Raw genomic sequence first — 22,773 nt, 5'->3', positions numbered from 1 at the left:
TGGTCCAGCCATCCTCCAGCCCCCAAAACGGGCCATGTGCTACTGCACTTGGCACGTGTTATTCCCCCTTAACGCCACTTCCTGGTGCCTACTTCCACAAGGGGGCAGAGGCAGGAGACAGACCGCCAGTTGGAAGCACTCTGGGGGGGCGGGGTGTGCTTCAAGAGGGCAACAGGCGTAGGGCGTGGTGTGCTTTGGTTAAACCTGAGAATCCAAGAAATACCAATAATATCATAGTTTTAGTGATTCCCAGGATGGGACTAGGGCCAAATTTGGCGGGATGAGGGGTGGTGTAGTGTGAGGGATGGTGGGGTTGAGTGAGCAGGTAATCGTCTCCTGTCTCTTTCTTTTCTGCAGCAGACCCTGCGCCAGCCTCTCTGTCACTGGGAGCAAATCATCAGTGTGAACCCACACCTGCCCATACACACCTCCCTGAACCATCTAAGGTAGGCAGTTCATATTTTATTAAACAGAGACACCCACATTGGGTACAATATGCCAGCCTTTGTTCCAAGATTTACAAATATTAGCCTGTTAATATTTTCATCCTCCTAACAACCTATGAGGCAGGTACTATTTTTATCCCCATTTTTCAGATGAGGAAATGAGGCCCAAGGAGGTAAAAAATTAGTAACAGGAGCTGCGCCTGTTAGTGACTCACCACGTGCCCTGTGGGCCTTCTCTGTGGCCGTCACATCCCCGCAACACTTGTGTGGAGCCTTATTAACCCCTTTTCACAGGCACTCAGCACACTGAGCCTTAGAGGTTAACTAAATTGTCCAGGGAGCATCTAGTGACAGGACCAGGGCAGTGAATCCAAGACTCTCTGGCTCTAAGGACCATGTTCTCATCTACTGCATGCAGGTCCCTATGTCTCATCCTGGAGGGATTGCTGAAGAAGGGGGGTGATGTGACCCACGTTCCCTGGGAGGCCACAGCTGAATGGACAACACGACATGGGACATTGACATCCACTGAGCTCCCGGCCCACAGTACCATCTGGGCTTCCCATGCTGTCCCTCCTGTACCCATGTAGTTACACTTCAGAGCAGGACTAGTCCCATTTTATAGTAAAGACACCCAGACCAGAGAGGGAAAGTGACCTGCCCAAGGTCACACAGCTAATGAGTGGGGTTTGACCTGGGGCTCATGACGTCTAAGCCTGTATTCTTTCCTACCCCCTGCTCTGCAGATGCAGATACACAGGACCTGGTGGGCAGGCTGCCCCTCCACCTGGAGAGAGTCAGAGGTGGCCACAGAGGTCCTGGACACTGGCTGCTGTCCAACTTGGGGACACAGAGCCCCAGGCTTCGACCACGGTTAGGGCCAAGCTCTCAGCAGCAGACGGTCCTAAGAAGGGAGCCCCTGGCGTGTGCCTCCGAGGGGCACCGGGGGTGGCAGTGGAGGAGAGACAGAGGTCCACACTGGAGAGTTTGTGGCAGGCGGGAAGGTAGCTGAGTTTTCAACCTGATGAGATCTTGGCTGGGTCTCTGAGGGATCTCATTAAAAATCAAATCGGCCCTGAATTGTGAGAGTAACACTTTTGATTCTGATTTGAGCTTTATAAATTAGATTTCATAGGACATTATCATCAGCTATGTGTGGTGGGGTGGGATTTTTTTTTTTCTTCCTTTCTGTCTCTTCAAGTTCCCTGTTGTAATTAGACTGTTTCTGGCACCAAAACAAGAGAGAGAAGGAGGGAAGAGATGAGAGGAGAAAGGGAGGGAGAGACCAGAGAAGGAGCGAGAGAGGGAGGGGAGTGAGGAGAGCAGGAGAGCAGGAGTGGAGAGGAAGAGAGAGATGGAGAGAAGGCAGAGGGAGAACAGGAGGAGGAAGAGGAGCGGGAGACGCTGGGATGCAGAGAGGATGAGTGAGCGGGAGACCGGTCCTCTCCCAGCCTCCTTCTCCAGGCTCTAATGATGATTTCACAGCGCATTCTTCTGTCTCAGCATCTTCCTTGCAAGGACAGTGTCAAGACAGCAGCAGTAGCTGCGGAAGATTGTGTGATCGGAGAGAAGCATCGGGTTGTCAGCTGAGAGCCGGGGGCTGGGATAAGCTGGCTCTCAGCAGTGGAGCCTGAGCCCCCAGAATGCCCCTGAATAGGGAGGCCTGCGGTGGGAACTGGGCTGGTCTCCCCGCCACCCCACCGCAGTCCCGCTTCCTCTTGGTGTCGGTGAGGGTACCCGGAGAGCTGGAGTGCAGGAAGCATCCCCAGACCAAGGTGCGGGCTGGGGCGAGGGTGAGGAGCCCAAGGGTGACGGGTGTGGCAGTGTCCCAGGGAGAAGAGGGGCTGTCACCATGGAAACCGGGCTCTGGAGGGGCTGGGAGGAGAGGTTGTCAGAAGCAGGCGTGCAGGTGGACACTAAGTGGTCACTATTTCACCCTGGAGGCTGCCTCAGAGCCAGGAGTTGGGGTGGGGGCCGATGGAAGGGAGCCTGGGGGGCAGGGAGGTAGGAGCCGGCCTCGAGGGGACTAGTCTCCCGACGCAGCCTAGCAGGCTTCAGAGAGACTTCTCGGCTTTCACATTGTGTTCGTTTGCATCCCCTCGGCTTTTCTATGGAAAGAATGTTTCTGGAGGGACACAGGCTCACTGGATAGTCTCATAAAGCTGCCCCAGAGGACATGGTTGGCAAATTATGTGGGGGGCGGGCGTAGTGAGTGCACCTGGCGGCATGCGGAATCTCAGCTCCCCGACAGGGATTGATCCCGTACCCCCGGCAGTGGAAGCATGGAGTCCTAACCACTGGACGGCCAGGGAAGTCCCCAGCATACTGTTAACTTCTGTGCATTAAATACGAGCCACTAAACACTTTTCTCTTTCGAGTCCATGAGGTGCTTTTCTCAAGCAGAACCTAAGTCAGGTGTCACTTCTAGAGGAGATGAAGGCTGCAGTGCAAGAGGATGGAGAGGAGGTGGAGGGATGGCCCAGTGGGACAGGCCCTGAGGCCTCCTCTTTGGGCTCAGGAGCCCTTGGGGATGCGGCGTGCCACCACGGGGGCAGGCTCTTGTCCAGAGAATCTCCTCACCGGTTCCCTCACTTCCTGCTTTCCAGTCTAGAGAGGTGAAAGGCAAATGATCCTTTTCTATAACCTCCTGGGCAGTATCTTGCGTAGATTCTCTTCAAACCTGTCCTGCTGCCGGCTGCTCCCTGCCCGCTGCTTTCTGCTCAGCGCCTCTCTCTGACTTCTCTAGACTGTTCTCCAAAGCGCCCCACCCCCGGCTCCCTGCCTCGCCTCCTTCAGCCCACCAGGCTCTCCGAAGGGGCCGCCCCTGACCGCCTAGCCCCTCGCCTCAGTCTTCTTCTGGGGACCCGCAGCACACCTTGGCATGGAGTGAACCATCACCATCGGGCTTGGGGAGGTCCCCACCGTCTTCCAGGAAAACATTTAAAACGCTGAAGACCCCGTGAGGCTCTATGAGCTCACACACCCCTGGCCTCCGATCTGAGGTCCCCCCGCAATTCCCAGTTACTTCCTGGGGAGGGAAGAGGCACTTTGCTGGCTGAGGTTATAAGGGCCAGATTACCCTGAGCGATGCCTTTACAGCCGCGCTCCGGGGGCCTGGCTGCCATGGTGTATGCACGTGTGTGTGTGTGTGTGGGGGGGGGGGGGCTGAATGAATTGACTTGTAGGCCTCACCCCTTCTCCAGCCAGACCTTTTCTGCTTCTGTTCCTTGTCAACCACTTAAACTTTTGCTTGAACAAACTCTTCTTATTCTTTCAGAATCTTTGAAAGCCTCTGGTTTAGAATTCTGCGGGGGGGCGTGGTGGAATTTTTTCTGGGACTAAAACGTAGGCTGAGAAGGCCAAGGCCTCCCTCTGCTGTCAGGGTCACTGTAGAGACCCCTGGAAGGGACTGTGGTCTGGACAATCTTTAAGGCTTTATGGTTCCAGGAGCTCGTGGTGCTGCGGCCTGACTCTGGCTGTGCCTGTGTGTGCGTGTGTGTGTGTGTGTGTGTGTGTGTGTGTGTGGAACAGGCAGAAAGAGGGCCCAGTGAGCCACACCCAAGGTGGCCGGGGTCCTCCCTGCCAGGCTCAGAGGGACCATGGCGCTCACCCATCCCTTCCTCCGATAATTGTCAACCCCAGGTCTTCTGGGGACACGTTCTGGTACTGCAGTGTCGTAAGTCTGTGGCCACACCTACAGGTATCTGAGTCTGTGCCTCTCCCCAGTCACTGATCTGGTGGTCAGGTGGTCCCATGCTGGTATGAGAGGCAGCTCTCTGTGGGGTCCGCAGGCACTAGTGCAGAGAGCAAGGGCTGTGGGGTTAGTTAGTGTAACAGGAGAGACAGCCTCGGGGCAAACTCTGCACTGAAGCCTGATGCGGGGAGCAGGGGTGCTGATGTCCCCATATCCCCTGCACCCCCCTTGGGAGATGGTGTGGAGTGTGCTCACCCTCTTCCTCCCGTCTCTCTGGGCACTTTGGCCAGGCCTTTGCTCCAGTAGCAGGTGGAGGGGAGGCGACCACTGCCCTTAGCGTTAATCCCAGCCAGACCTGGACAGGAATGTCAGGACCACCTGGTAAGCTTGCCTGGCTTCTGTGGAGCCCAGTGCACAGCCTCACTTGCTCCTTCAGCGGGGAGGGAACGGCAAGGAGGGAGAGGCTGAGTGATGCCCCGAGGATGCCCTGGGGTCCAGGGGCAGGTGGAGTGAGGACTCCTGTGATGCCCTGGGGGGCGTCACTGCCACCCCTGTTCCTGAATGCGGGGGCAGCCCGGCTGAAGTCCTGCTTGCTGCAACTCCCAGGACATTCAGCGACACTTACTGAGAGTCTGTGCATGGCTGCACTTGACCCAAGTTGCTAGACTGTGAGGGAGAAGGTGATGGGTCTCCTCAAGGGGTCACGTAAAGTTCTTTGGGGCTTTAAGAAAGGCCTGCCGCAAGCGTAGGGGTGGGGAGAAGAAACAGAGGGGCTTCCTGGAGGAGGAATCAGGGTATGGGGATGTGATGGAAGAAAGATGTCCTTCTGTGGCAGGGAAACTACAAGCAAAGGTGTGAGTGACGGGTAACCTCAGGGACCCACTTTGAGTGCCTAACGGGTCACCTGCCAGGGTCTGGGTCCTGGACAGTGGAAAAAACACAGAACCAGGTGGGCCTGGGAAGGAACTCCAGCCCTGTCACTAGCAGTATGATGTGGGGCACATTCCTCACCCACTCTAAGCCTTAGTTTCCCCATTTATAAAATGGGGGTGACACACCTACTTTGCAAAGCTGCCGTGAGGCTGAGGGGCCACGTGTGTAAATGATCTGGGCACACACAAGGTGTTTCATAAAGGTTTGTTCTAATTTTCATCACTATTCGTGAGTCTTCCCTGAGCCCAGGACTATTAAAACCGGAGCCACGAGGGGTCCCAGGGATGGGAAAGGAGGCTTTGCAAATCTGAAGTTGGACCGATTAGAATCTGCTTCTTCCCATGAGTCACGCAGGTGAGAGCGGTGAGCATCTGAGCCTCCTGCAGCCCTGCCTTTACTGGTTTCAGCCTCCCAGAGCTACCTGGTCAACCATGCAGAAAAGGTGCAAATGTCACCGTCTGTTCTGCTATTAGTGACCAATTGGGGAAGGCTTAAGAATACTTGTACCGGGGATTATTTGTTGCCAGGTTTTTCCCAGCCCGGAGCACGCAAATTGCCTCTTATGAGATTAAGGGAAGCTGCACAGGGTCCAAGAAGCGAACAGATGGGTGGAAGGGAGGGGAGGCAGGAGCCAGCCCAGCGCTCAGCTGACACCAGCAGTGCCCGGCAGGTGGGAAAGGACCAGGGCAGGTGGCTCAGACCGTGCCTGGCGGCCCAAGTCTTGACTTCTGCTGCTATCCTGTGGCTCAGCACAGGGCCAGCTCTTAATGCAGGACAATGCGTTTTGGGGAATTTCTGGAATGCCCTGTTGTGACCTACTCAGGGGAGCGGAATTGGGGGTTATGGGGTTATGTCCTAGCTCCCTGACTAATAATAAGACTGATCATTACGGGGTGTAATGGTACCAGGGATGTGCTGTTGGCCACACACATAGGGGCAGGTCCCACCCCATCAATCTCCAAGACCCCTGGCCAGGTGTGGGGATGCAGAGGAGGGACTGATGTATTTTGCACAAGGAGCTTAGTGTCTGGAGGCGACAAATATGTGCACAGGGAACTAAAATAAAAGGTGCCGCAAGTGAGGTATAAAGTCCTAAGAATATCACAGACTGGAAACAGACTCACAGATACAGAGAACAAACTATTGGTTACCAGTAGGGAGAGCAAAGGGGGGAGGGGCAAGAGAGGGGGAGGGGATTAAGAGGTGCGAACTACTGTGGATAAGGTAAGTAAGCTGCAGGGATGTACTCTACAACACAGAGGACAGAGTCAACATTCTTTAATAATTATAAATGGAGTATAACCTTTAAAAATTGTGGCTCACTAGGGCTTCCCTGGTGGCGCAGTGGTTAAGAATCTGCCTGCCAAGGCAGGGGACACGGGTTCGAGCCCTGGTCCAGGAAGATCCCACATGCCTCGGAGCATCTAAGCCCCATGCGTCACAACTACTGAGCCTGCGCTCTAGGGCCTGCGAGCCACACTACTGAGCCCATGTGCTACAACTACTGAGACCTGCACGCCTAGAGTCCATGCTTCGCAATAAGAGAAGCCACTGCAATAAGCCCACGAAACGGAATGAAGAGTAGCGCCCACTCGCCGCAACTAGAGAGAGCCTGTGCACAGCAACGAAGACCCAGTGCAGCCAAAAATAAATAAATAAATAAACTAATAATAATAAAAAAATTGTGAATCACTATGTGTTCCCCTGAAACTTATATAATAATAATAAAAAAAGAAAGTCCCAAGGAAGAAAGATTTTTCCTTCTGGGAGAATGGGGAAAGGAGTTGCCGAAGGGCTGGCTTTGGAAATGGCCTGGAAGGGTAAGCAAGATGAGGGCAAGGAGGAAACGTTCCCTGGGATGGGGACGGTGTAAGGAAAGCGAGGAGGTCAGAACGCGTTCAGGGAATAAAAGCACGGCCGTCACACGGTCCAGGCGTGATCTCTGGCTGTGCTGTTACAGCTGTGCGACCCTGGGCAAATTTCTTAGTTACTCTGAACCTCAGTTTCCCCATAGGATGGTAATCATGCTTGCTGGGTTGTCTGTGAGAATGAACAGGACGCTGTGAGGAAAGCGCACAGGGTCCTGCATGCCCTCTCACTGCGAGCCTGGTGTGATGGGCGCGTGGCCTCTGTGCATGTAGGATGTGTATCGAGAGAACGTGGTAGGTCCAGCTGCGTAGGCCCTGGGATGCACAGTAAGAAGTTTGCACTAATGAGAAATCATTACTCTTTTTTTTTTTTTTTGCGGTACGCGGGCCTCTCACTGTTGTGGCCTCTCCCATTGCAGAGCACAGGCTCCGGACACGCAGGCTCAGTGGCCATGGCTCATGGGCCCAGCCGCTCTGTGGCATGTGGGATCTTCCCGGACCGGAGCACGAACCTGTGTCCTCTGCATCGGCAGGCGGACTCTCAACCACTGCACCACCAGGGAAGCCCCCATTACTGGTTTTGACCCACAGGCTCAGGCCTGAGTTTGAGAATGATCACAGTGGCCACAGTGAGAAGGGTGGATGAGGAAGGATAAACTGAAGGCAGGAAGACTGAGGAGGAGGGTTTTGCTCCTAAGGGCTCAGGCTGAAGCGGCAGCCGTGGAAAGAAGGAAATGGATTTAGGAACCGACGGAGGTAGAGTTGATACCACTTAATGTGGGACGAGGAGGATAGAGGGCTAAAGGCCCCCCTCTCCCTGGCCTGCAGAACGGGGTGAATGGGTGACTGCTGGAACCACTGCTGTCTCAGGGGAAGAAGCAGGTTTGGGGGAGGGCAGTGAGCTCAGTTGTAAATATGTTTGTGGAGAGGGGCCCGGAATCACTCAGGAGAAGAGAGAAGATGTCCTGGTTGGAGTTGGATCCTTGTGTCTGGTGGAAGGAGGTGGGATTCACTCACACTTACTGAGCATCACTATGGCTCAGGCAGTGGGAGAAGGGTTTTCGCTACGTGTCCTCTCATTGGGTGTTGACCTGAGAACTCATCTGCAAATCTGGAAAGTTACAGGTGTTGATGTGGCTAAGAGGGACACGGTTGCTCCAGGCTGGGAGTATAGGGGGCAACTGCCTCGGGTGGCACGTCTAACTCCTGTCAAGGTCTGCACAGGCTTAGAGCCCTGTTGGGATGGAAAGAGGTCAATCTCCTTCCTTTGGACCAGGATTGGAAATACAGAGAAGCCAGAAGAATAGGCAGGGGTGGAAGACAAGCCTTCTCTCCGTTGTCTGTTTCTCCTGGACCTCTGCTGGGAGAGAGGCTGGGACGCACTTTCAACCCCAGCATTGCCATTTGCAGCTGTTGGTAGCCTTGACTCTGAAACACGGGTGAGGGGAAGCTTGCCAATATCATGAACGTTCCAAAAATTGTGCTGAATTTTTATTGGGGCTTACACGGGAGAGAGTGACTACTCTTCCCCGGGCTGGATGAGGGGCAGAAGTACGGTGGGCACGTTCTCCCACCTCGTTCCTTGCCTGAGCTGGGGCAGCCGGGCAGCCTGGGATTCTCCCAACCTCACACGGCTCTCCCTAGGACACGCAGTCTGCCAAGGTTATCCTGGACAGCGTGGGGCTCTAATGAAAAACAATGGGGCTGGCCGAGGCAGGGTGACTCCAAAGGCACTATAAATCCTTCGCCTCCTGATTTTCAGCCTGTAGCCCCAGCCCGAGCCTGCCCTGAGTTCATTAGTGGCTGGGAGAGGTGGCCCCCCATCCATTTAGCCAAGTTCTGGATGCCAAGAAGACACTGATATGGGCTGCTGGAAATACTGGCGCGTCGGTGCCTGTGAAGCAGCCCGTCCATCCCTGCCTGCGGTCGTCCTGGAGTCTGACCGAGATGGGAAGGGCAGAGCAGTGTGCGCCTAGGTGGTGGCGATGGGGGAGGGTAGAGATGGGAGACACTCGGGCAGCCTCTGAAGGCCAGGACACTGGAGGACATCTCAGGCCTCCTGCTGGCTGGTCAGGGGCCCAGGCTAAGCCCGCTTATTTCTCTGAGTCTCGGGCTCTTGTGTCTTTGGGATTGGAATATGTGCTCACTGAACCATTGTTGGGTTCAGGGAGTAGCATGAAATAAAGAAAGTGGGGCTGAAGAGCAGTGATGGTCATTAGCCCGAGAGGTAGCTGCGGGCATCAGTTACAGGCAGACAGAGCTCCTATGGTGCCCTCTTAGAGCACAGCAGCTTGGGAGCCACCGGCTTCGGCTGGAGGCGGGGCCACGGATCCTGCCCTAGGAAGTCCAGCGAGTCCTGTTCCCTTTTATAAGAGATGCTGTCCGGACATAGGAAGCTGTGAGCACCCAGGCCCAGAAGGTACCAGTTTGGTGCTGCATCTGCCACCTCTTAGCTGTGTGCTCTGGGGCCTGACCCTTCCCATCTCTGAGACTCAACTCCCATCTGTAAATGCAGGGTTTAGACTAGAAGTCAATCCCTTAGGTTCCCCCTTTCAACCCTAATGTTCTGTGTTCTGATTTACCCAAAGTCTTATTTTGTGTGTGTGTGGGTGGGTGCTAAGGCCCAAAAGAATGAAACTGAGGCACAAGGAAGTAAAAGCAAATCTCCTAAGACCATTTGGTCTATTTGGGGAATATCTATGTCCTAAATCACTTTTTAAAATTTATTTTTATTTTTATTTATTTTTGGCTGTGTTGGGTCTTTGTTGCTGCACGCTGGCTTCCTCTAGTTGCAGCGAGCGGGGGCTACTCTTCATTGCATTGCATGGGCTTCTCATTGTGGTGGTTTCTCTTGTTGCGGAGCATGGACTCAGTAGGTGTAGCTCATGGCCTCTAGAGCGCAGGCTCAGTAGTTGTGGCGCACGGGCTTAGTTGCTCCGTGGCATGTGGGATCTTCCCGGACCAGGGCTCGAACCCGTGTCCCCTGCACTGGCAGGCGGATTCTTAACCACTGCACCACCAGGGAGACCCCTAAACCATTTTTTAAAAAACAAACATCTTAAAAAAATCATTTGTATGTTGGTATAGGCCTTGCCAGTTGCGGGTTGTTCTAAAACTTCTGTATGCATGAGAATCACCTGGGGAACTTGCTAAAAATACAGTTTCCTGGGCATCAAGCCAGAGATTTCAAGATGGTGGGTCTGAGCTGGACCAAGGAATCTGGATTTTCACAGCTTCCCAGGTGGTTTTTGGTCCACATCTGAGAAGCACTTTTGTAGGCAAACAGCCCAGGCTCAGAGGGACTGCATCCTTTCCCATCTTGGCTCTGTCCCTGTGTGGCCTTGGTCAAGCTGCTGTCTGTCTCTGAGCATCCCGTCGTTTTCTCAGCTGCACAGTGAAGATCCTGGATGAGGTCAGTAGCTCCCACACTTTTCTTAGTGCACATGCCCTTTTGTTGATGGAATCTTGTGTGGAACCTCAGTGTATAACGTGGTTGGAGACAGAACTGGGGTGGAGATGGAAGGACAGAGTCTGGCCCCTTGGGCCCCTGCAGTGGACCCCAAGGTCCCTCTGTTAAATGTTCCCGGAATCAGAAGGACCTGGGCAGTTTTGCTGGTCTCCAGGTGTTCCAGGAAGGGTAACATTGCTGTGTCCCACTGACAGGTGCAAAGCAGGCCTGGGGATCCAGGGGACACTGTGGCTGAGGCAGCCTGGCCTTGAAGCACGGGTTACTTCTGGGTCACTCACTAAACACTGCATTAGCGACAACAACTCAGACCTGGTGTTTATGGGAGAATCTTCTTTTGACTGCTGAAGACCTTCCTGATTGGAAGCAGATCATCTCAGTGCAATGTCCTGAATTTGTGCCCTCTTAGAGTCCAAATACAATCCACTCTTCTTGTTTTTTTAAATTGAAGTATAGTTGATTTACAATGTTGTGTTCATTTCTGCTGTACAGCAAAGTGACTCAGTTACACACATATATACATTCTTTTTTATATTCTTTTCCGTTACGGTTTATCCCAGGACAGTGTATATAGTTCCCTGTGCTGTACAGTGGGACCTTCTTGTCCATCCATTCTATACGTAATAGTTTGCATCTACTAACCCCAAATCCCAGTCCATCCCTCCCCCAATCCCCCTGCCACCCACCTCGCCCTTGGCAACCACAAGTCTATTCTCTATGTCTATGAGTCAGTTGCTGCTTTGTAGATAGGTTCGTTTGTGTCATATTTTAGATTCCACGATAAGTGATATCATATTGTATTTGCCTTTATCTTTCTGACTTCCTTCACTTAGTATGATAATCTCTGGTTTCATCCATGTTGCTGCAAATGGCATTATTTCGTTCCTTTTTTATGGCTGACTAGTATTCCATTGTGCATATATACCATGTCTTCTTTATACATTCTTCTGTGGATGGACACTTAGGTTGTTTCCATGTCTTGACTATTGTGAATAGTGCTGCTGTGAACATAGGGGTGCATGTATCTTTTTGCATTATAGTTTTGTCCAGATATGTGCCCAGGAGTGGGATTGCTGGATCATATGGTAATTCTATTTTTAATTTTCTGAGGAACCTCCGTATTGTTCTCCACAGTGGCTGTACCAACTTACGTCCCCACCAACAGTGTAGGAGAGTTCCCTTTTCTCCACGCCCTCTCCAGCCTTTGTTATCTGTAGACTTTTTAAGGATGGCCATTCTGACTGATGTGAGTTGGTACCTCATTGTAGATTTGACAATCTACTCTTCATGATCTTTGTTAATGGAGAGGAGCGAAGGTGTGAATAATCCAAAATGATGGACATTTCAAAATAATGAATAATCCTAAGTGACGTTTATTTTCAACGTTGGAATGCATTTTGGTATTCATGTTTGAATATGGATGTGTTTGATATCCTGGGAATTTTTTTTTTTTTTTTTTTTTTTCATTACGCGGGCCTCTCCCTGCTGTGGCCTCTCCCATTGCGGAGCACAGGCTCCGGACGCGCAGGCTCAGCGGCCATGGCTCACGGGCCCAGCCGCTCCGCGGCATGTGGGATCTTCCCGGACCAGGGCACGAACCCGTGTCCCCTGCATCGGCAGGCGGACTCTCAACCACTGCGCCACCAGGGGAGCCCCAGGGAATTTTTAATACTTATGAAAAGCCACAAAAACCCAGCGATGAAGCTCCCTCTGGCCTCCTGCTCAGCTGGGTGGAAAACATCACCCCTGGTACTCGTCCACTCACCCTCCCCAGCTTGCTGTCTTTATGGCTCACACTTTCTTCAGGAGGGGATGGAGATCTTAGCTGATTTTGCCTTTAAAGGACTTTCATTCCCTTTGGGCTGCATGCAAATAAGAAAAAAATAAGAAGCTGTGAAATGTTAACAGAGGACTTCATTAAGCATCTTCGTGAGAGCATGTGCCAGGAATGGGGATATTTGCCAAAGATACCTGAGAGCTGACTATATATGTGTCTAATTAAAAAGGCGATTCTTCTCACAGCCCTGGGATTCTGGGTCTTGTCTTCTGGCTGCTCTAGGATATTAACCACAACTAACTCTTGTATATGCTTCATACATCACAAAGCTCTTCACTTACATTATTTTACTTAACCTACTCCCCTGACATCCTGTCAAAAAGATTCTATCATCAGTCCTGATGTAGACACTTGAATGTCGAGGTTCAAAGTGATGACAGCCAAGGTCCTAATGCAAGTGTATGCCCCATGCCAGCCCTCTTCTGTGTCACACGGCCTCTCCTGTCACCGCCTAACAGTGGCCCTGGGAAGGGCTCCGATTATCTGCTTCAACCCTGAGAATGCAGCAGCAAAGGAAACAAAATAAAACTAACTTGCAGTTACTGCCCTGTCTTTGTTTTGATTGTTTGAAGTGGAGATGTTGGTAAAGGAGAGATTTTGTGCTGGAAGCACCTTGAGAGGAAGGCGAGGGAGTGTGCAGGCTGCTGGGGGTGCCAGATGGGCTGAGGGCTTGTCTTCCTTTCCAGGAGGCTGAGGCTGGGTCACTGAGCCCAGGCGTTGCAGAAGGATGGGGTGGGATGGGCTACTCCTTGGAAGCAGTAGCCTCAATTGCAGGCAAGATATTTTCACATCAGTAATCCCGAGGGGTTGAGAGAATCAATCCCACTTTACGGATTAGGAAACGGAAGCTCAGAGAGGTTAAGAAACCCATCCAAGGTCACCATGTGCACTGGAGGGCTGGTGTCTGAACCATCTGACTCCAGTTATGGGCCTTTGTTTACTAGACAGTCCCCGGTAAGCCCTGAGAGTGTTTGAGCTGTGTGGTTTCCTCTTCAGAAAGCAGAGGCTGGCTACTGTGTCCTCCAGCTGCCCCCAGCTGTGCTCCCAAAACACACAGGAAGCTGAAGGGACATCTGCTTCTCGCTGCTGGTCACAGGCCCTGTCCCACCTGCAGACCACAGTCAGCCAAGAAACCTCTGATCCTCCCGGGGAGCCCCTGGGCCTGAGATCAGCTCCATAAACGACAGTTTAGGGCAAAAGTCATTCACACCCAGGCAGAGGCATGGGCCACCCTGCTGCATCCTTGTTCAGAAGCCCTTTGCATAGGCCGACCCCCTGAAATAGCTTTCTTAGCGCAATCCAGGGCCGTGTGAGGAATGACTTCCATGTCCTACAGGGCTGGAGCTTCGGGCCTTTGAAACAGCCGCTGTGACGTGGAGCGTCTTCTCTGTTGTAAAGGTGACCCAAGGAAGACCAGGTGGTGCCCAGCCTTCTACTGGGCACGGGATTGGGGGCAGCGAATGGGAGTCTTTCTGGGAGAAGGCTCTCCCAGGACGTCTCTGTTTCCAACCTGAAGTGCCCCTGGAGGGGCCGACTCCTCTGATAGGAGAGCTACTCATGGCTTCACTGGAGAGAACAGAGCAGCTTTCAAGCCCCCTCCCCGAAATGTAACAATATCCGGTACCACTTGGTGTCTTGGGGAGAGAATTCCTGTCCGTAATTAGTTCCTGTATATCACCGTTAGTACTCTACTCAGGATTTACTGGGCAAATACCATTTAACTGCACAATAACGACAGGTCCTTGCTGCTTATTGGCTAATTTACTAAGCCTGGAGAATATGGGGCAGGAGGGACTCTGAATAGGAGGTATCGTAACCCCTTGAATCAAACTTTATGAGTTTGGGTTTGGCAGGGAGGTGGCAGCTGGTAGCCAGCTCTCGTTGCTTTGTTTCTCAGAGTTGGCTGGCAGACTGCTTCCTTCCCCTTTCTTTGTAGCAGGAGAGGTCTGGGACTGGGCCCTGCGGCTGCCCGGGGCTGCCCAGGGCTCTGGAGGGCCTTTTGGTAGAGAGGGTCTTTGGATGAACACATAGGAACTCAGCAGGAAGCCAGCAGCAGGAACCAGGCCTGGTGTCCTGGGGGCTCCATCCAGTCCTTCCATTTATTCCCTCCACTGGGCCTCTTTCTGTATCTGGGCCAGTGGGTGCCGGGTAGAGGGAACTGTCCTTGGCTGGCAGAATCGAGATCATCTGAAACCCTCTCTTCTCTCGCAAGTGCTGTGCTGGTCAGGAAGCAGCCGTTCCTGGACACTTCCCAGCCTCCATCTGCTTGAGCAAATTCTGTCTTTGTTCAGCAGTGCACTGTCTAAACTCCTCTAACCTATTTAGACCGCGGAGAGGGGAAGAGACACAATAATGAAAAACGCAACGTGCAACACTGCCTTACGCAATCTAATAAATTACTCGGTACCTGGCTGCCAGCTCAAACTAAGCCCAGTATTGCCTGCAGTAATTATTTGGATCACGTCCAGTTTATCTGCTTCATATTTGTGCTTCTGTGCTCAGTGGTAACTTATAAATGTCATTGTGGTGTTTATTCGTTATAATGAAACTTAATGACGTTGGAAGCCAGAAGCAGAGGTAGTGGAGTGGCAGGTTTAAAACAATCTCTTCATCTCTGGAGGAGGGCTGAGCCGAGATAACACGGAAGTTATGCCCTATAGGGAAGCGATTTGCAGGGATGGTGGAGTCCTCATGCTGTGGGGCGGATGGAGAGAGCCAGGAGCCTCCTCCAGAGGCATCCGTCAGGAGGCGGGGAAGACTTGGCTGGGTTTATCCCTGGCAAGGCCCCATCTATCCTTGCTTCATCTTCTGAGGGCATTTAAGGGGGAGGTGTTCAATCTTTACACCACTCGATGGCTGGTCCAGATAAGAGATACAGGCTGCCCAGGGTCTTGGGAGGCAAAGGTCTTGATGGATGGGGACGGAAATTAGAACCTCAGGGTGACCACCGTATGGGAGACAGACCTTTTAAAAGAGACTTGGATAAAGGGAGTAGGGGTTGGAAAACAAAGGGAGGGTATCCTGGAGGGCCAAGAGGGGATGGCGAGGCAGGTAGGGGGAGCACAAGGCATGAATGGAATAGGGAATTGCTGGCGGGTGGAGGCTGAGTACCTACCAGTTCTGCAGAAGTCCAGACAAAGATGGGCCGTCGGTGTAGAATGAAGGGTTTTGGCTTCATACCACCCCGGACTCTGCCATTTACTAGCTGTAGGGTTTTGGGCAAGTTATTTATCTTTCCCAGGTTTTCTTTCCTCACGTAGAAAATGGGAGTAGTAACAGATACCTCTCAGGATCGTGGTGATGATTAAACCAGGTGACGTGTATAAAGTGATGAACGCAGTGTTTAGACAGTGGCAGTGGTTGGCACATGGTGCCAACAGTGTTTGTGACAGTGGCAGTGGTTGGCACATGGTAGGTGTTCAATGGCTGTGGCCGAGTGAATCCATGAATAATAACACTTCCCACCTGAGTGCATTGCAAAGCCGTCTTCCAAACAATCGAGCTTGGATTGAGACCTTGCAGCTGTGCAGGGCTGATCTTATCACCCCATTTTACAGTGTGGAAGTGGAGGCCCAGGCTGGTGACAGTCACTTGCCCAAGGCTACCCACCTGGAATATGGACTGGGCGCTGGCTCTCCTGCTTCCCCGGACAGGAGTCCCCTGGCCAGTCCGAGCTGGACGGCTCCCCATCTGTGCTGAGGGCTGTGCTCTTCCCTCCTGACTGGGTGCCCTGCTCCCCAGAGCCACTCATGAGCCTGGACCTGTGCTGACTTCCCAGCTGCACCTGGAGGCGGAGGCAAGCGGGGCTCTTTCTGTCCATCTCATCTTAATACTACATTTAGTGCCCACTCATGAAATATTCATTCTCTCCCCTCAGCGACATGCTCATACAAGGCTCCTAACATCACAAATATGGATGAAAATGATTAGTCATTGTTATGTCTCCCACTAGCCGATCCCCTCCCCCAACACGTCTCCTGTTTTGGTCTGAGCACAAGTGGGACTGAATTGAGGGTATTAACCTGGAACACTAATAATAATGCCTTGCATTTTATGGTGCTTTATGCCTTCTCAAAGCACCCGTACAACCATTGTGCGTATTTTATCATTGCAACAAATTCACGGAGGAAAGAGGGCTGGCATCGCGAGTACACCCATTTTGCAGATGAGAAAACATAGGTCAAGAGAGATCAAGGTCAAGGTCACATGCCTAGTCAGGAGCAGAACTTATTACTTAAAAAACATTATTAATTATTATTATTACTATTCTTTTGGACTCCGAATGAAATGTTCTCTGGGAAACTCAGTGTGTTTGCTTTATGTGAATAAACAGTAGCACCATTTCCTTTATAGTTTGTAAAGGGTTTTCATCCCTGTGGTTTTACTGGTCCTCATGAGGCAGCTTCATTTATTCTTACTTGACAAAGCTCAGTGGCAGAGCTGGCCTTAAACCATTCTGTCCCAAAGTGGATTCCAAGAAATCCTAGTCCTAAAACGTGCTCTAGGGAAAGTGTTTTGTGGTCAAGTAAGTTTGGGAAACTCCGAGAACCATATCCTCCTTTTGGGGGTTCACCAGGCCCTTTGGCATAGTAAAGGCTCTGAGAGGTTCAGTAGGAGAGACTTCTTTAATGAGGGTTAACCCAGCCTCTGCCCACCTTATTTAACTATGCAGACTCTATTTCACAGAAAAACTATTAACCTGCTACAGATATGCTGCTCCAGGGAAATGCGTGTACGGTGATCCCTCCTCGCCGTATTTCCTGAGGCAGTGGAGTTTGGAGCAGGGCTGGGAGGGCGACAGGCAGCAGACATGCTCGCGGGGCCGTTAGAGCTGAAGCCCTCCCCTCAGGCTGCCTCTTCTCTTTCCTGTACCCGCAGGGCTGTGAGTTCCAGATAATTCACTCAATATTAGGTACAGTCAGTCCTGCTTACATCTGGGGCGGGATCAGAGGGGCTGTCTGACTGGTTGAGTGTGGGTCCATGGACAGTGCAATGAGGGGAGATACGGGAGTGGGCAGTCCATGGCCAAGGGGAGAAATCTACACGGATACACAACAGGCTCTGGTCACGTCTGCCTTTGACGGTGACGGAGGGAATTACCCCATCCCCATCTCCTCAAATACACAAAGCTCCCCGAAGCAGAGTAGGCGTAGGAAGACCAGGGTTTGAATCTTAGCTCTGTGCCTTTGGTAGATGACTTAATCTCTCTGAGCCTCACTTGCTTTGTCCTCAAAATGGAGCTAACACCACCCACTTTGTGATGTCATGAGGACTAACGACATGTGTGTGAAGGTGCCTCTCTAGCCCCACAGCTTTGCGGGCTAGCTGCCCCCTCCCTTCTGCCGCTCTCCCCAAGTCCCTCCAGTCTTACTGCAGTCAGACAAATGGCTCCCGCCACCTCTGTGCTCCAAGAGCATCTCACCTGCAATGGTTCTAGCTCTCCCACCACTCTGCCTCCTGTTATTTCATTATGTGCCTGTCTCCCCATTGGACTCAAAATTCCCCGGGGGCTGTAGCCGACTCTGCCAGTGCCCCACCTGTATCCCTCAGGCCGACTCCCAGCTGCCAGCATCTGCTGCCCTTCTCCTGAGGTCTCTTCCTCTTCAGCTGCAGAGGCCACCCTGTCCTTGCAAAGAGCAGGACAGATGTGCCAGGGAGCGAACACCCCGACCCGAGCAGTCCTCAGCCGGTTACTGGCAAGAGTGCTCTGTAGATAAGCCTGATCCTCGGGTGGCCTGACTGTGAGGCATGGATTCCACAGCACCTCCCAGAGCCTCCCACTGGGATGAGGCTCCAGCTGCCCCCCGTTCAGGGACCTGATGGTACCCTCTGTTTTGGACGCCTTCCCTTTCTCTTGTCAATGCCCTACCGTCCTTCTGGCGCTGTCGGCACCTCCTGGATGAGTCCGTGCTTAGGGTCTGCTTCTGGGGGAACCCGAGCTACGTGTTTTTCATCACCACATCACCCTTAGCGCCAGGCACACAGTGGGTGTCTGATGAGTCTTTTCTGAATCAGACAGAAAGGAACCATAAGCACAGGCACCTGAAGCCCATGTCCTAGCGCGGGCTGGCCAAGGCGGGTGCCCGGGGCTCCCAGGGCAGGACGGCTGCTACTTCCTCTCCTCTGCACCTGCCCCACCTGACACTTGGTCAAACCTTGGCAGGTGCAGAGGACCCACAGTCTGGCCAGCATCCTTCCTCAACGAGAGAACAGCTCGGTGTTGTGTTTTGAGACCCTTTCCTGAGTAATGGTTGAGAAGTTCTGCTCTTGTACTAAGAATAGTGGTTACTCCTGGTACGTTTGATTTGGGGGTTGGGGGGAGTGTCACATGGCTCTATTTATCCCACAGTCTGTACGCAGTTACTGAAACTGTCACCGTGCCCTATATGCCACAGGCCATTATGTGTATTTCAAACCATTATATAAATGGACTTGATCTGGTACTTCTGAATGTCATTAAACTCCTCCCACACCCGTAACAACACAGTTACCATGGAAACGAATACTTTGGAGAAGGAAAGGTATAGGGAAGAAAGCAGATGGACTGGGGGGAGACGCACCCGCCGATTACTATTTCCAGAGCACGGGGCTCGGTGGTGTGACACGGCCACTCTGAGTCAGGTTTTTATTGACTCTCCTTTGATAAAAGGTCTGGATAATTCATCTCGGCCTGAACCTGCTCATTCCGGCACACAGCTCTAAAACTTTATGGTACCGCAGGCCGTTAGGCACCCTCATTTATTCAGACTGTCCCTCCCTGGGGAGGAGGGTGGAGGGAGGGTCTCAGGATTCAGTGATGCAGCCTCTGGGGCTGGCTGAGGATGGGCAAGGGGAGGCAGAGAGAGGAAAGGATGCCTACTTAGGGCATAGGTAGCGTGGGGTGAGACCCCGGGATTTTGGCCAGTGGCTGCTACCTGTCCCTCGGTCCCATTGTCCCCAGTGCAGCCAGAATGACAAAACTGTAGACTCTCGGGGTTGAAGGGGTGTTTTCTATTTGAAACTCCTTTATAAGAGCCTGGCCGAGGAGCTGCCCATGGCCTTGGTAGGCAGTGAGTTTCCTGTCTTTGGAGGGATTCAAGCATAGGCTGCAATGACCTCTTATTTTTTTTTAAGTTTTTACTAAAGTATAGTTATTTACAATGTTGCGCTAGTTTCAGGTGTACAGCAAAGTGATCAGTTATACGTATACATATATGAGCTCTTTTTTTAGATTCTATTCCCTTATCGGCCATTACAGAGTATTAAGTAGAATTCCCTATGCTATACAGTAGGTCCTCGTTGTTTATCTATTTTATATAGTGGAGTGTATTTGTTAATCCCAATCTCCCAGCTTATCCCTCCCCCCCTTCCCCTTTGGAAACCACAGTTTGTTTTCTATGTCCGTGAGTCTGTTTCTGTTTTGTACATAAGTTCATTTGTATCATTTTTTAGATTCTACCTATAAGTGATGTCATACGGTATTTGTCTTTCTTTGCCTGACTTAACTTCACTGTGCGACAATCTCTAGGTCGAATCATGTTGCTGCAAGTGGCGTTATTATTATTCCTTTTTATGGCTGAGTAATATCCCGTTGTATATATGAACCACATCTTCTTTATCCATTCATCTATCGATGGACACTTAGGTTGCCTCCATGTCCTGGCTATTGTAAATAGTGCTGCTGTGAACATTGGGGTGCAGGTATTACAATAGCCTCTTAGAATAAAATTTGTTCCCAGGGCTCAGGTATCACTTTCTCCAGGAGGCTTTCCTGGGCCCTGCTCACCTGGCCTACAGTTTGACTGGATTCCTCTTCTCTGCTCCCATAGCTCTTTACACACCGGGTTACAGCCATTAGGACGCTGTGTTGTAATTGCTGTGATACCCTTGGGACAGGGACTGTGTCTTTACATGCCAAGGGCCCAGCACAGTGCTGGGCATGGAGTTAGCACTTGATACGTGGTTGGTGAATGAATGAGCACGCAGCAACACAGTACTCAAAAGTATTTACGTGGATTGGTACTTGGCAGCGATATTGAGCCATCAGAAGAGGGTGTAGACTAGATGACCTTGGGTCCCTTCTGGCCTTGAGAATCTCTGATGATATGGTTCTAAACCTGCAGATATGGTTCTAAACCTGACGATACCTAAATTTCTGTGTCTCCCAAGCCACAGTGCTTAACCATTAAGCATACTAACCACAAGGCTAAAGAGAAAAAACAAAACCAAAACAACCCCAAAATCAACTTGACATGAAATATGTCTAATCTCTCCAAGTGGAGGATGAAGTTCCTGAGGACGGAGGCTGTATCCAGCCTCTGAAGCTCCTGTACCCGGCACAGTACTGGGCTCATAGGAATACGTTTCATGTCAAAACATACCCCTGTATCAAAAAAACCTACTTCCCTTCCTTTTCTCCAGAGGTCCTTGCTTCTTGTCTCTTTCAAAACATGGTCCACCCCCACCCCCAGAAGTGGTCCAAGAAAATGAGAGTTCTTTACCTATAAAGTAAACATAAGCTCTAGGCAGCAAAGCTTGAATGCCTAAAATAAAAATGGAAGACCTGGGAGGGGAGTGGACTTAGGCTCAGGAGTCTGGGTTCAAGCCTTCGCTGTACCGCTCGCCAGCTGTGCTGTTCTGGGCAAGCCCATCCCTGTTCTGAGTCTCGGCTTCCTCTTTTCCAGGTGATTTCTAATGTTTCCTCTGTGATTCTCAAGTTGCCCAGTCCCAGCATCTTGGGAGCCACTGCCCAGGGGCAGAGAAGTTCACTGTCCTTGCTCTTCTTTCATTGTCTACTTTGTGCAAACATGATGCCATGAAATATTATCCTGGGAGATAATGGAGACCAAGCAGAACTTACAGACTTGGGAAGGGAAACAGGTCTGAGCTAAATAATTGCAAAATGCACTTCTATGTACAGACTGAGCTAAGCCCTTGGAAGGAAAGAAATATGAGACCATGTAACACAGAAACTTGATCGAGACTGGGGAGGGGTGGGTCTGAGGATGCCTCACTGGAGAAGTGACACTTCAGCTGAGATCTGAAAGTTGAGCAGGGGTCACTATGTGAAGGGTTTGGGGATGGGGTGTGGCGAGCGTGGCCAGTATCCTAAGAAGGGGGACCAGTGTAGACAAAGGCTGTATGGCAGGCGGGAATATGCCCTGTTGGAGGAGCCAAAAGCACGCTGATGTGACTGGAGTACAGAGTATTAAGGGGGCAACATGAGGCCAAAGGGGTTGGTAGGAACTAGGTCACAGAGAGCCTTATAAAACATGCCGAGCATTTAGGTATTTTCCCTACCGGCAATAGAAAGCTATTGAAATATTTTCAAGAGGAAAGTGACATTTTCAGATTTGCATTTTGAACTATTGCTGTGGCTAAAGGATGGAAGAAGAACTGGGAGGGAAGGGGCTGAGCTTGATGGACACAAGGAACCAGTTAGGAGAGCACAGCTGCAGTCCTGGTCAGGGGGCGTTGGCGATGGGTAAGGGCGCTGGCCGTCAGATGGGCAGAGGTGGACGGATTCAAAAGACAGTCGGGAGGTAACATTTCTAGGTCTTGCGGAGGATTGGAGAGGGGTGTGAGGGAAACTGAAGTCTGAAAAGGAGCCTGGCAGGGTCTGTGGTCTAGATGGCCCCCAGCTCGCCTTAGAGCAGCAGGGAGGGCTGGTGGCTGGAGGAACAGGTCTGGGGAAAAGCTCCGAAATCCACCGTCAGATGGAGGCAGGAGAATGGAAATGGTGGGCTCCTTGTTCCAAGGCGCCGAGCTAATTAAATAACAATCATAAGGCGCCCTGGAAACCTGAGTCTTGCCATAAATAATAAACAGGCACGTTATACAAATAATGAGCTTTGCAGCCCCAGTGGAAGAAAACACATCAGTAAGAAAAATGAAATAAGAAGAAATGCACCCAAAAGCTCCAACTAACAAAATGACGGTATTAGCCAGTATCCGGGGTGCCCTGGCAGGCGGTGAAGGGACTGTCTCAGGAAAATGATGGTGGGCCCTCGGCATGAGCCAGACTCTGGGGGACGACAGGCAGAGGGCCAGGAGCTCGAGTGTCAGCCGACCCACCCTCCCCCGGGTCAGGTCCCCGGGCCAAGTCCAGACCACCGGACTCCTGCCCACGCCGCCAAAAAAGAAAGTGCAGCTTGTCCTGCAGGCCAGCGCGACGGCCTCCCACCCACCCAGGGTCCAGCTGACACGGGCCCAAATTCATTCTCTAAGGACAGACAGAAACAGACATACATCTGCTGAATTTCCTAGTGCTGGTTTCTTTGGTGACCAAAGCATTTAAAATTATGGGGTGGGGGGTGAGAAGAGGGTGTGGCAGGGTGTTGAGAGCCGGGGTAGATTTTTGAATCATCACATTTCAAAGACGGAACGGAGATCATATCCAACATTACCCAGTTTTGCCCACTAAGAGGTTATCTATCATCCCGGGGTTTAGGGATCTGCCCCAGGCCATACACATGCCCATGGGGCACCTCTACTCATTATCACTCTGTGAGGGGACAGACGGGGAGCAGTGGACGTGTTAGACTCATTCT

The 22,773-nt window shown here is 51.7% G+C and overlaps 1 protein-coding gene across 1 annotated transcript in view; it reads right to left on the bottom strand.

The window, feature by feature from the left end:
• Positions 1-22,773, bottom strand: part of KIRREL3 (kirre like nephrin family adhesion molecule 3) — a 146,666-nt gene that overhangs the window by 92,942 nt on the left and 30,951 nt on the right. The window lies entirely within an intron of this gene.

This window comes from Tursiops truncatus, chromosome 8 (assembly GCF_011762595.2).
Source record: "Tursiops truncatus isolate mTurTru1 chromosome 8, mTurTru1.mat.Y, whole genome shotgun sequence".
Taxonomy (NCBI): Eukaryota; Metazoa; Chordata; class Mammalia; order Artiodactyla; family Delphinidae; genus Tursiops; species Tursiops truncatus.
This window is presented reverse-complemented; position numbering and strand designations above follow the sequence as displayed.